This window comes from Corvus brachyrhynchos, unplaced genomic scaffold (assembly GCF_000691975.1).
Source record: "Corvus brachyrhynchos isolate BGI_N302 unplaced genomic scaffold, ASM69197v1 scaffold32, whole genome shotgun sequence".
Lineage (NCBI taxonomy): Eukaryota > Metazoa > Chordata > Aves > Passeriformes > Corvidae > Corvus > Corvus brachyrhynchos.
This window is the reverse complement of record NW_008237919.1, coordinates 14,851,487-14,864,289: the sequence shown is the minus strand read 5'-3', so window position 1 is coordinate 14,864,289 and position 12,803 is coordinate 14,851,487. Positions and strand designations below refer to the sequence as shown.

The following is a 12,803-nucleotide window of genomic DNA, read 5'->3' as shown; positions in this document are numbered from 1 at the left end:
ACAGCTTGACTTTCAGTTCAAAGTCCCACTCTTCAGGGAAGCTTCTTCAGCTGTAGCTTCTTTATAATGAGCAAAACTTTATATCAATGTTTGAGGCATGAACTATTTTCAGTCTCTGACACAAGGGATGGTGCCAAAGAATCAAGTCCAACAAATAGTCATTTGGGACTTCTCCTGCACTTAACACTCATACACAGAGGAGAAGTGAGGAATCTGGAAACTCCCCATGGTGACTTTCCTCATCATCTCACCTCAGGAGTGGGGCTGGTCCCAACTGTAATCCCAGAGAGCTCTGTGTATTTTTCTCCACCCAGCAGATATGAGGGAATGGGAAGGATGACCCATGCAAAGTGAGACAGTGGCACTGGTGATATATTGAGTCCAGAGATATTTTAGGACGCAGTAGGTGATGCAGCTAGTGCTAGAGATGGTGCTCAAGCTAGTGAGCAATCCTCTGTAGAACATTTTTAGACATTAGTTTTAACACACTGAAGAATCTTCCAAATCAACACATTACTGAAGGAAATTAATTATTATAAATAATTCTCACATGAGTCAAAACTGAATGCAATTTCACTGTTCAAGCACAAAATATAACCCTAGGTAAGGATTTTCTACCTTCAAGTTCCAAAAGCCCCTGGGAAGGAAAACATCCTCAAATAAACAAACCCCAAAATTCATTTCTTGATCCAGGTTGTCAATTGATAAAGGAAAACAACACATGATAGAGAAATGCCTTACTGTCTGAAGGCTTTATTTAAGACAAGAATTTTCAGATTTTTGAAGGAGATGCAGGTGCTCCCTTTTTGTGTTAATGCCAGGAAAATGGCAGAATTTGGCACAAGCCTAACAAATACAGTCAAAGTGAAAACACACTTTAATAATCGTTCTACCTTAAAAGCTGTATTTCTAAGCCACCCCAAGAAGCTCTACTTACAGATTTGTTTGTTTTTCTTTCATTTGCTTTCACCCATTGTGTTTTATTATTCTTGCTCCTTAGACCCATGTCTAAAAAGTAGGGAATTTATTGCCTCCATGTTGGTAGGTTCTCGTGCAACTTGTTTCATGTAGTGCTTCTCAGTGTTGCAGAGACAATCTTAAAAGTATATATTCAGGCTGCAAAATAAGCACAAATAAAATTAGAGGAAAGTAGCACTAATAATTTAACTAGAGAAACTGTCAAGCTATGTGTGCAAGCAGCAAAGGCAACAGGGAGAGGTGGGGGGTTTGAAAGGCTACAGGTATTAGCCCAGTGCATATCTTTTTCACTCTTTCTTCTCCCAGGCCCCACCACCCCATGTCTATCTCTAGATTGCTGTTCACATTTCCTGTTCTCTTGCCCAGACCACACTCTTTGTTAATCTCTTTGCCTGTGTCATGTAGTGGAGAATATTTGTCTAAACTATTGGTACTTCAAGATGAGGTTATTTGTAAATGGCTGTTACCAGCTGTGAGTTTTGGATTGTGGCTCACCTAAAGGCACTTTTCTAGTGTCATTGGGTTGGGCTTACCTTGTGGGTGCAGGGTAAGGTACCCTGTTGGGCTGTGGATGGTGGTAGCTGCACTTCTCATCATTAGCCAAGGCACGGGCAGAGGAGCAGACACCTGCCCATCTCTTCCTCTGTCTGTTCTACCATACGCCCTTGACACGTTATCAGACCTCAGTTTGCCCTGTTTCCCACTTCCCCTATTCCCTGATTTATCCTGAAGAACAGGTAAGAGGTGAGTTGCTTGTACTCAGCTGAATCTCAGTGGTTCCCTTTACCTACCCCTCTGATCTTGAAGGCCCCAGACCTTCCTTAGAATCTTGTTGAACTGGGGAAGGTACAGGACTTGTCTCATACTCTCCATCATTGTAATTCCCAACACAAATCTTCAAAGATACATCCTGGAAGATGACAAGCAGAGGCATTGCTGGGATAACAGCTTTATGAGGGTTAATATCACCGTGTAACTGTTGCCAGTTATTTATACATATTCAATCTATACTGTTTGAGAACTAGTCTGAACTTCAAAATTTACATGCCTCAAAGCATTTGCCTTAAATAGATATTTCATTTCCCCAAGTAATGGGCAAGATGATGCTTGCTTGTTATGTCCCACTCTCTTCAGTGAATCCTGCAGCACAAATTACAAATCTTCACTTGCTTCTTTAAACAAAGCAGTTACAATGTCATTTATAGAGTGAAGCTCTGAATAGAACTACAGCTTATAGCTAATATGTTTTCAACACCCCACAAAATTGTGTCAGACTCCTCAGAGATGAAATTTCCACTTTCTGATGCTTTTTGGAAGAGCTGGGGGTTTTTTGCTGTAAAAATTACAAGCCTAATTTCACCATTAGTCACTCTAACAATGAAATTTCTATATACAACCACGTTGTTCTGGAAATTGCACAAGTATCCTCTCCTAGCTCATCATCCAAATTGTAATGCCAATCAGAATGGTTGAAATCTTAATTTGGTGCTTTCTGAGGAAAATATATACAGTGACATAATGCATGTACAGTCCTTTCCAAGCACACATTTTTTGAACTTGTTTACAGCTCACTGGCCTGTGTAGAGCCCAAGCAGTTCTGCTGGGCAAAGTTCTAGCTCTCCTCTATAATTTCCATTAACAGCTGGACTCTCTGCCCTCTCCTACCTTATAAGAGAAAGAGCTTAGGAAAACCTGGCAGGCTCCTTGACATGCAGCGAGAGTTTAATTCTTCATTACAGTTTAAAAATCCCTACTGGGGAATGGATTTTCTGATCATTCAAACTCATGCAAGTCAGGGAGTCTATTCTATTAATGGCATATTTCATTGCTTTAAAATTCAAAAGGGACGATCTATGACACCAGTTAGGAATAACAGAGAGGGAATAAGCCCAACAGCCAAGGTAGTGAATGACACACAGCTCTGCAGAGAGCCCATTTCAGTCCTTGAGCACTGCAACTTCCTGTGTCTGAAAGCATTGCCACAATGGAAAATTCATTGCCTTAGAAGGAAAAGACTTTTTCTTGTCCATAACTGTCAGTATCTCCCCAGTAAAATAAATTGTAGATTCTGGGGATATCTTCTTACAATTATTTTGCCACTGTTGTGCCACTACAGAGTCTAGGTAAATCCTCCAGGAACCAGAAAGAAATGATTTGGAGGAATTCCCAAGGAGAAAAAAGGTGAATGACATTATTAGGAGACCTCTCCTCTCTGAAAACAAATGCTCTCAACAGCAGTGATAATGTCTTTCAGTAAGGTAAGCTACATCAGAAAGAGTTGAAACTATATTTATAATGACTGCAATAAATCCATGAATACCATCTGAAGTGATTCATAGAAACTGCAATAATTTATCTGTTATCTAAATTGTGTAAACATATAGTAGTACTAAAAAACCCAAACCCAATGTACTAGTTTGAAAACAAACCATTGGGAGGCACCAAGTCAGAATAACAATTTAATAGGGATATCAAAGAAAATAAAGGCAGAAAGCACTGGGTTAAACTGACAGAGTTAGGATACAACCTGACACCATGTTGGTCGGGGTGGTGGTAGCAGTCTGATAAAATGGTGGCTGCAGTCCTCTGAAGTGGTGCATGTGGTTCTATTGAAGCAGTGATCCTGTAGAAAGGGGCTGCTCTTCCTCAGAAGGTCCAGTGGTGGCTGTGTAGCTCCAGTCCTCTGGGAACCCAGTGGAAAGGGTTGTCTGTGGTGTTTGGAATCTCAGATTATATCCAGGATGGAATGCGTGGTTCCTCCCTCTGGGTGGAGCATCTCACAATGGGATGATGAGTCGCAAAGCCAAGTGTTGATTAGGCTCATTAACAGAAGATAGTCCGGAGGGAGTTATATCTGAGTCATTCAGAAGTAACCAGCTCATGAGGATGGTAATAGAACACACTGCAACCCAGGACACCCAAAAACCCTCAAACCTAAATTCAAAAACGTATACAGAAAAATCTCTAAACTATCAGTGAATTTACTGCACTAGAAACTTATGAGGAATCTGATGATACAATCTTAATTAATTTTGTTTGATTTTATGAACTCTATTTATTACTATGACCTCTGCTTTGCTTTAAAACTTTCTTTTTAATGGTAGAAAAAGGCAATATCTTTGAATCTTAAACAGGAACATCAAAGACTGTCATCAAAGAGACAGGCTCTTCAAGTAGAACAAAAAGAGACGAATCACCAACCACATCAGAGGGCTGAGCTGAGCAAGTGAAGGACTGGAAAGACATGTTCTCCCTAAGGATGCTGCAAGGTATCCCAGCAATGGTGATGATACAAGAGGGAGGAATTTGCTGTCAGATATTGTTTTTTGTACACATCTGTAAATCCCCTCAGTCGTCTACAAGCCAAGCTACTGCAAATTTAAGAAGGGCTTTAGCAAAGCAGACTAGTTTACACCTTTTATTTGGTCAAAAAAGAAACCAAGGATCCTACTTCTGCAACTTCCCAGTAGTGCATGCAAGGGGATTGCAGTTATCCTGCAGTAGTGTCAGGTCCACTGGTGTCAAGAGTCTGGGAAGTGGCCTGTAATCTTCCAGGTAGGGGTCATTGGAAAGCAACATAATTTTTCCCCTGGAAGGTGTCCCCAGTGTGCTAAAACTTTGTGTGGTGTCTATACTTCTGCTCTCACCACATGGGATTCACAATGTCCCAGCTGTCAGCAATAAAACTTAAATTCCATACCTATGGAGTTTGTTTTCAGAGCTCTTTTTTTCTGTCAAAACAAGAAAGTTATACTTTGCTTTCTATCAAGACTTGAATCATTTCATATGCCAGAAGATGACTATCACTTTCAATCTTTATTGGACTGGGCTCAGTTGTGACCAACAATACAGTTCAGAAAAGGCTCCAAAATCTTGCACCCATTCCAACTGATGTCCCCCTCCTTTGATCCTTCTTTTTCAGCTTCTCCCTTTAATTTTGAATAGCTATAGATTTACTTCTCCCCCCCTAGAAAACTGCCCAGATTTAATATAAGCCATCCATTGCAACATAAGAAAAAAAATGTCCAAACCTGATAAAATCTGACAGAAACAGCCACTGTTGATTCTGTCATTTCCTAAAATCAGAGTTCATATCTTAGCTGTCTTACGAAGCTTTGAGCAAAGCCTTACTTGTGCAAGTTTGAGGGGGAGAAAAACCCTTAAAATCTAAGGGATCGTTTTCTACTGAAATCTGTATCAAGAGTTGCCATTTCAGGAAGTTTTGTTACACTAATGTTCATCTCCCCTGTTCTTGAATCTTGCCTACCTCTTTTCATCCTTTATCTCCACTGCGTACCTCTATCATCATGCCTAAGATGCTTCCCATTCTACTGCCACCGAAAAAAAAGCTGTCTTATTTTTCATTCCTTAATTCCTCTCCTTTTAAAGTAACTCCCCACTCTCTTGTTTTCTTTCCCTTACAGATCTTCTGTTGGAATTAATTGTTCCCAGTTCTAGCTCTCACTATTGTCCTATGCTCTGTCTTCTCTTCTGTACATCTCCTATCTCCAGTTCCTCACCCGTCTGTGTTTTGGTCCAACCTCTTCCCACTGAAGAGAAAAAGAACTGTTTTCTAGAGAGGGGCCAGCAGAAGAAAGTTGTTCCTTGGACAAGGAGACAGGCTGTCAAATCCAGGCCATTTGCTGGAACATGTCAGAATTTTGCCATCAAATTTATGTTACTACTTACAGTAATATAAACATGTAGTTTTGGCTGTCTGTAACTGATTTGTACAAAAATAGCAAGGTATTCTATCTTTCAAAACAATAGTCCATGAGGTGGCAGTGGTGGTGACTGAGGTTATTCTGGAGTGAGTGTTAGATCCAGTTGTACAAGGGGCTCCCGAGCTCAGGGACACCTGAGCATCACCCCCGAGCCTTGTCAGGACCTGGCAGCTGGAAACCCTCATCAGACAACCAGGCAAGGAGGTACAGGTGCTGGGACCATCCACAGGAGATTTAAACAGCTCTAGGGAGTAGAAGTGTATATGTGTAGTAAAGGCCCTACTAGAGGAAAAAGATACTAAAAAGAATAAAAATATGGCCTAATTATTACTAGATGTGAGAAATCAATAACAACTAGAGAATAGGATACAACAGAGAGTTTCTCAGTCAAACACCTTACCTTTTAATGGGGAGAAAATGTTCTGTTGTTGGTAATACCAATCCTGGAAACATCTTAAACATTAAAAAACAAATAAATGATGCACCTGAGCAGAAAAACCCCATTATTCTGAACCATTCAAGCTGTTTAATGTTATAAGCAGTCAATAAGAGGATCTCACAGTAATGTGTGCAGGTTCTTCTTAGTCTTATAGGTGCACCGCTTACCATGGTAATGACTGCCCAGTATAGCAGTGAGTTGAATATAGTCCTTGTAAATTTAGTACAATATTTTAAATGTGTTTCCTGAAAGCACAAGTCCTTGGTGGTTGTAGGCTGTACATCTCACCACTTTGTGTTCTCATCATGTCAAATCCTTCAAGTGAAGTGACATTACACTCAGTCTGCACTAAACAGTGCTGGTGATTCACTAGACTGCAGTCTTCCTTTTAAGACTGCATGGAGTCAATACCCTGATAGGGGTTTATTAAAGAGCACCCTGGTGTTGCAGGTCTAATCCTTTGATGGGGCCTACTGTTGGGATATGCCCTCTTTTGATCACGTAACAGTAATTTTTCTGAAAGTCAGAGTTTGCCTGGATACCTTGGATAAATTCCAGCTCAGAAACAACATGCTGAAAACTCAAATCCCTTGATAGTTTCAGTAATAGAACCAACTTACTGCTTGAACTTGTTTATTATTGATGAAGACTTTAACTAACGGTGGTCCTCGGCACTGGAGGTGATCACCCCTGGTGATTCCATCCTTTGCCGAGTACTCATTGTGCAGCTGTTCTTTGCATCTTAGAGGTGTTATGAAAAATAATCATTTCAGTCATTGTGAAGGCACTGCAGAGTTTTATGCAAGAGCTGCCATGTAAGGGTTAAGTGTTATTATGTTGCTTGCAATGTTGTCACTGCACTGATTTTTTTTTCAGTAGTGTCCAGCTATCTCCACACAAGCTTAAAAATACAGTTCACAGGCACCTAGGAAGCAATTCTTTCCATAGTCTTGGAAAACAGGGTATTAAATATTTTAATTTAAAAATGTGGTATATAAATTCATAATCACTTGAATAGCTAGGAAATAAAATTAAAAGAAGCTTGTTATGCTTCCTATTTTGTATTAAATAAACACTGTCTATAGATCGTATTTAGAAAATGAAGATGTAAAATGTCTTTTGTGAAAAAAAAGTAATAAAGAAAATAGAGCTTTCTAGAATCTTTAAAGGAGGCCGGTCTTCCAGAATGGGAATGAGTCATCTATAATCACACATCACATCTAAGCAGTTCTTTGTCAGGTGTACAGGTTTAATTTCCTGCTGGATTTTTAATTCTGTCAGATAACATGTGGGGTAAAACAGAAAGTTGTTTGAGCAATGAGAATTTTTTTGCTGTCTTTCCTTCCCTCCCCCTTCTCTAAAACTGTCATTTGGATGGCTCAAATTTTGGTCTGTTACAGTGCCAAACGTTGAGAAACAGCAATAGTATTTTTTACAGTATTTTTCTTTTCCTCTGCCAAAACTCTAGCACAATTAATTTTTTTTTTAACATTGTCCTAAAAAGCGATAGAAAAAGTAATTTTTCAGGGATCCAGTGGAAGCCATACGTCTGCTAGGATCTCTGGCCATTTTAAATCTCTGAACCAGAGTGCAGGGAACAACTGTAAACAAGTGTGTGACTGCACAAAATATGACACTTCTCCAGCTGTTAGGAAGGCATGGTGGAGGCAAAAGTTTGGAGGGACTCTGGTTAAAGCCTCTGCTCAAAAACCAGCTAGGGAAAAGTAAAGAAAGGTGAGTTGTCTCCCTTCCTCAGGCTGAAGTAAAATTTATATATTAATAAGTGTTATGTTCCTCTTAGAACTTCTGCATCTTTTACTTAAGAATAACAACCTCTCTAAAAAAAAGGAATAAAATCAGGCATTGGTGCTGCTAATATAGCTTCCTTTGATACTGAAAAGATTTAGGATTTTCTAAACCGTCAGAAAAAATTGTCTTAATGAAGAGTTGATCTTTAAGTCACTCAGACCTGGATCATGACTGGAGTTTTCCATATTCCCTGTCTGAACATCAAGGAGTCAGACTCTAGCTGCTGGGGCAGCCCTGAAGAGAGAATATTTTCTGTGTAACAACATTTTCAATACCTTCAATTATGACCTACAAATAGAGGTATTTCTGAATTGCTCCATGTTCTTTGCCCTCAATTTAAATTTTATAGCTCCAAAAGTGATGGCTAGAATCTGGATCTGTCTCTCACAATGCACAAATGTGAAAACACTCAGCAGCCTGCATGGATTTAAATATTTTCTAAATACTCCCAAGGCATCCATTTTCCCTCTATGTACTTGAAAAGGAGCTTCTCAGAACATTAGGGTGTATAATCCTCTGGTAAGTGCTAAGTAGGCTGCTATTTTTCAAGCAGAAGGAGGTATTCTTTTCCCTCCCCCACATTGCCCTCCAAGAAACGTGGTTTTCATAAGAGCAAAATGGAGACTCTATTTGAAGTCTCTATAAAAGAACACACAGAGACTGAAAAAAAGAAAAATCAATACAAGCCCCTTTGGTAGCTGAAATTAGATGTTTCATAATGCTGTGCCAATCTCCCTGAGCATCATGTATTTTACCTTCAGTGCCGTTTCACTTCTTTTGTCCCTAACCTGTGGGAATAAAATTCAGTTTTAGGGTGTTTTTTTGGTTTGGGGTGTTATTTGTGTCAACTTTTCACATGCCTTGGGAGTTTTTTATTAATTATTAGAAAAAATGTCACATCCCAGATCGATGATTGGCGTGCTTTTTAAAAGAAATGCTCCCACATTAGGTGTTACAAGTTCAATCAGGTTGTCAGAGAGCATGTTTTGGTTATATCCTAAACCAACCAAATCAGTAGCTTTTATGAAAGCTCATGGCTGAGGAAGACACACAGAGGAGGCAGAAATACTATGAGTGATAGGCTGCTCTGAGACTGGCTGAGGGAAACTGATTTTGAGATATTCCTCAATATATTAACATTGTACTGATCCCTCCAAAAGGACTACTGAATTTTGCAGTGGCTGCCCCAAAGTGCTTTTGGATGGTCAGCTGGAAAGAGCAATATCAAGCCCGACTTAGGATACATTTCTTAACTAAGAGAGTGGTCACACACTGGAACAGGCTTTCTAGAGAGGTGGCTGACACCCCAAGCCTATCAATATTTGGGAGGCATTTGGACAATGCCCTTAAAACCATGCTTGAACTGTTGGGAAGCCTGAGGTGGTCAGGCAGCTGGACTAGTTGTAGGTCCCTTCCGACGCAAATAGCAGATCTGTTCTATTTGATTCGATTTCTTAGAATACGCTGTTTAAAACATTCTATCTAGCAGTTCTTCAGAGGTTCAAGCCAACTACAGCTTTTTTTTTCTAGCAATACCCATCAAAAGGCAATGATGTTGAGCACTGCTATGAGAGAAATGTGTTTTAGTGGTAATCCATGCCCTTTATTGACCTTCACAATCCCGATTAAGTCAAGAGGCCATGTACTCCATCTTGTTCAATATGCTGCCTGACTGAAGCAGCAAGAAGCAGCAGGAGAAACACACTGAAGAACACCCCAAGGTTTTTCTGCTAATTTGGGGAAAACAGCAGGGAAATCCAGTTCAGCCCTTCATTAGCAGACCAGCTTCTACAGGACAAGGCAGGGGGAAGAAAACTGGGCATTCTCTCCATTTCATTATTAATATGCAAAAAACTTCTTCTCTGAGTGAAGAAAAATTTAACTGTTTTATGTACAGAAACACCTGGCCATTGCCTTAACTTAATATTACCAGGTTCAGTAAAGAAGGATGTAGCAGTCCTGCTTACTAGGGATAACAAAGAAAAACCTATAAAGAAGTTGATGCTAGTATGTTAGCATTCTTCTTTATTAAACTCAGCACATTAAACTGTTTGATAACATCTAAGTTTATTAACTGATGTTATCTACAGTAATGCAAGCTAAATTTCAATCCCTGTGTTTCAATCAGTTGATGGGTGACGGTGTACTGAACTGCAGGCAGGACAACAGGTGTACTCCCTGCATAACCTGTACCCCTGCCAAGGGTTACAAAATGTTGAATTCTGCATCTGTGACCTTTATGTAATGAAGAAGGTCATTTTAATGCTAGGACAGCTGCACTAAGCCATATGGTGAGCTAGAAATGGTGTGATCACCACTCAAAATATGTTGCAAAGATATTATTCTGGTGCTGCATGCCCTCTGGTATCCTCAGGCAGAGTCTTATTTATCACACAGTAAAAGCATAATCATTTGAAGAAAAATGATCTGGAGTACATAAAAAAGTATTAAGTACTTAAAAAAAAATATCCAATGCTGGATCTGAAGATCATCTCATGGACATTGCCCTTACATGCCCCCGCCTTTGGCTTGGGATGCACACTGCATTTGCCGCAATCCATCATAGGACCAAGTGAAGCCAGGAGCTCTCACAAGTAATGAATTAATGAGGCTAATTAGAGAACTGTGGTTTATTTCTGCTTCTGTTTATATGACATCATGATTGAAGCCCACAATACAGCCCAGATGCCAGTCAACTGGATGAGAAGACCCCAAGTGGTGAGCACCCAGAATAGGAATGTTCCTTCAAATGGTTGCTGTCCAGCACACTGATCACTGCTCAAAAGCAAAGGAAGTGGCCTACATTTTAGATTTGTCCATGAATGTCTCTCTTCATACAACTTAGATATGCAAGAAGGCCCCCTATGTGGATAGAGATTGTTTTAGGTGAAATGAATGTTGGAAAAGGTACTCAAATCCCAAATAAATAATGCTTGTGTAAGAATGCAGTACAAAATAACCAGGAGAGCCAGTCTGCTTGCTCTCAAAAGCTGCCCTACTATTGTTAAGAGTATTAAGATTAGAATCAGGATGTGCTGGACACAAGTGAAACACCTGTGATAAATGCTCCGAAAATAACTCAGCAGTAGAGAGCTCTTACTGGGTCACAAATTACTTGATTAAAGCCGGAAAAGCCAAGGTTGTTTTTGTTTTTCTTTATCAAGGCCATGAAAATTTTTCTTCCAGCAAACAATGCTTTAATGTTGAGTTTTAATGGGATTCTTATCAATGGGATTCAATTAATTCTTATTAATGGGATTCAAATGCAGAATAAAACATTTTAGTGATTGTCATGGGGTTTTTTTCTGATGTTATTCCACTGTTGCATTTGAAAATCTTGATGAAAGGATAAAAGGAAAAAAATATTAGAGTATTTCACATAAACAAAAAAAGGCCATGTTCAAGAGGATTCCTTGATTTTAGGAAAATTGCCCTTTCTTGTTATATAAAAAAAGAAAGCTCTGGATTGATCTGCAGTTTCTTCAGATTAAGAGATTGATAGCTTTGCCTCAGTTTTTCTTCCAGCAAACAATGCTTTAATGTTGAGTTTTAATGGGATTCTTATCAATGGGATTCAATTAATTCTTATTAATGGGATTCAAATGCAGAATAAAACATTTTAGTGATTGTCATGGGGTTTTTTTCTAATGTTATTCCACTGTTGCATTTGAAAATCTTGATGAAAGGATAAAAGGAAAAAATATTAGAGTATTTCACATAAACAAAAAAAGGCCATGTTCAAGAGGATTCCTTGATTTTAGGAAAATTGCCCTTTCTTGTTATATAAAAAAAGAAAGCTCTGGATTGATCTGCAGTTTCTTCAGATTAAGAGATTGATAGCTTTGTCTCAGTAAGGTAATTTAAAATCAGCTCTGAAATAGGCCAGCAAAACTATCACACCTTTTTTTTTGAAAGAATCAGATGTAATGAAGGAGATTATGTGGTTATGATGGGTGTCTTTCCTTTTCCCAAAAAGTTAATGGCCTGGAAGGTAATCAATAATTAAAAGAAATTTGGGCTTGATGCACAAAAATACTACTTTCAATATCATAAGGGACGATCACAAATGGAATGTTTTTAGAGGAATAATTTATAAACACGATAAATTGACTACTGAAACTTCTACTCTACTACTAAGATTCCCACTGAGCTCTCCAAAGCTTTACCTCTTAGCTAGGAACAGGGTTTTGTCCTAAGACGTTGCACATCTGAGGGTAATAACCATATCTGCAGTCTTTCTGCTTGTGTTGTGTGCCCTTACAGTGGAGGTATGAGGAAGTAAAGCTGTGCACTCCCCAGGCAGGCCAGGTTCAAAAACTGGGTTATTACAATTCTGCCTGAGCCTACCAAAAAAAAAAAAAAAAAGCCAACCCACTCCCTGTGGTTATTTTTTTCAAATGAAAAGTCAGTCTAGAATGTCCTGCAGCTGCAATGTGAACCCAGTGGCCATAGAAGGAAAGGTTGTTACTTCCACCAGCTCCTTCCTTTGCAGAATGCTTTTTCTCAGAAAATGCTAATAATCTCCTGGCAACACCTGTCTACTTTTGGACAATAGAAGTGTACTATGGGGAATCTGCACTCTGATATTTCTCCTGAACTCTAGGGGAAGCCTCCCCACACACCAGTTTAACTACAGGATTTTGTTTTCAGCATCTGTGCAGTTAGTCTCTAGTGAAATACTGTGTTTGAGACACTCAGTAATTTATTTCTGCTCTTGCCAACTGATTTACCCTGCATATTAATATTAACAATCATGTTTGTACAAATGGGTCCATTAATTCTAACTTCATTTCCTTTTCAATTGGTAATATATGTAAAGAACAATAACCAATGCAGCATAATTTTACCCATGG

The 12,803-nt window shown here is 39.2% G+C and overlaps 1 long non-coding RNA gene across 1 annotated transcript; it reads right to left on the bottom strand.

The window, feature by feature from the left end:
* Positions 1-722: 722 nt before the first annotated feature.
* Positions 723-3,554, bottom strand: LOC108446495. Its single transcript, XR_001861706.1, has 3 exons — positions 3,506-3,554; positions 1,770-1,888; positions 723-1,116 (listed from the first exon to the last, which is right to left on the bottom strand). It is a non-coding gene; the product is annotated as an uncharacterized LOC108446495 (long non-coding RNA).
* Between the last annotated feature and the right edge of the window lie 9,249 nt (positions 3,555-12,803).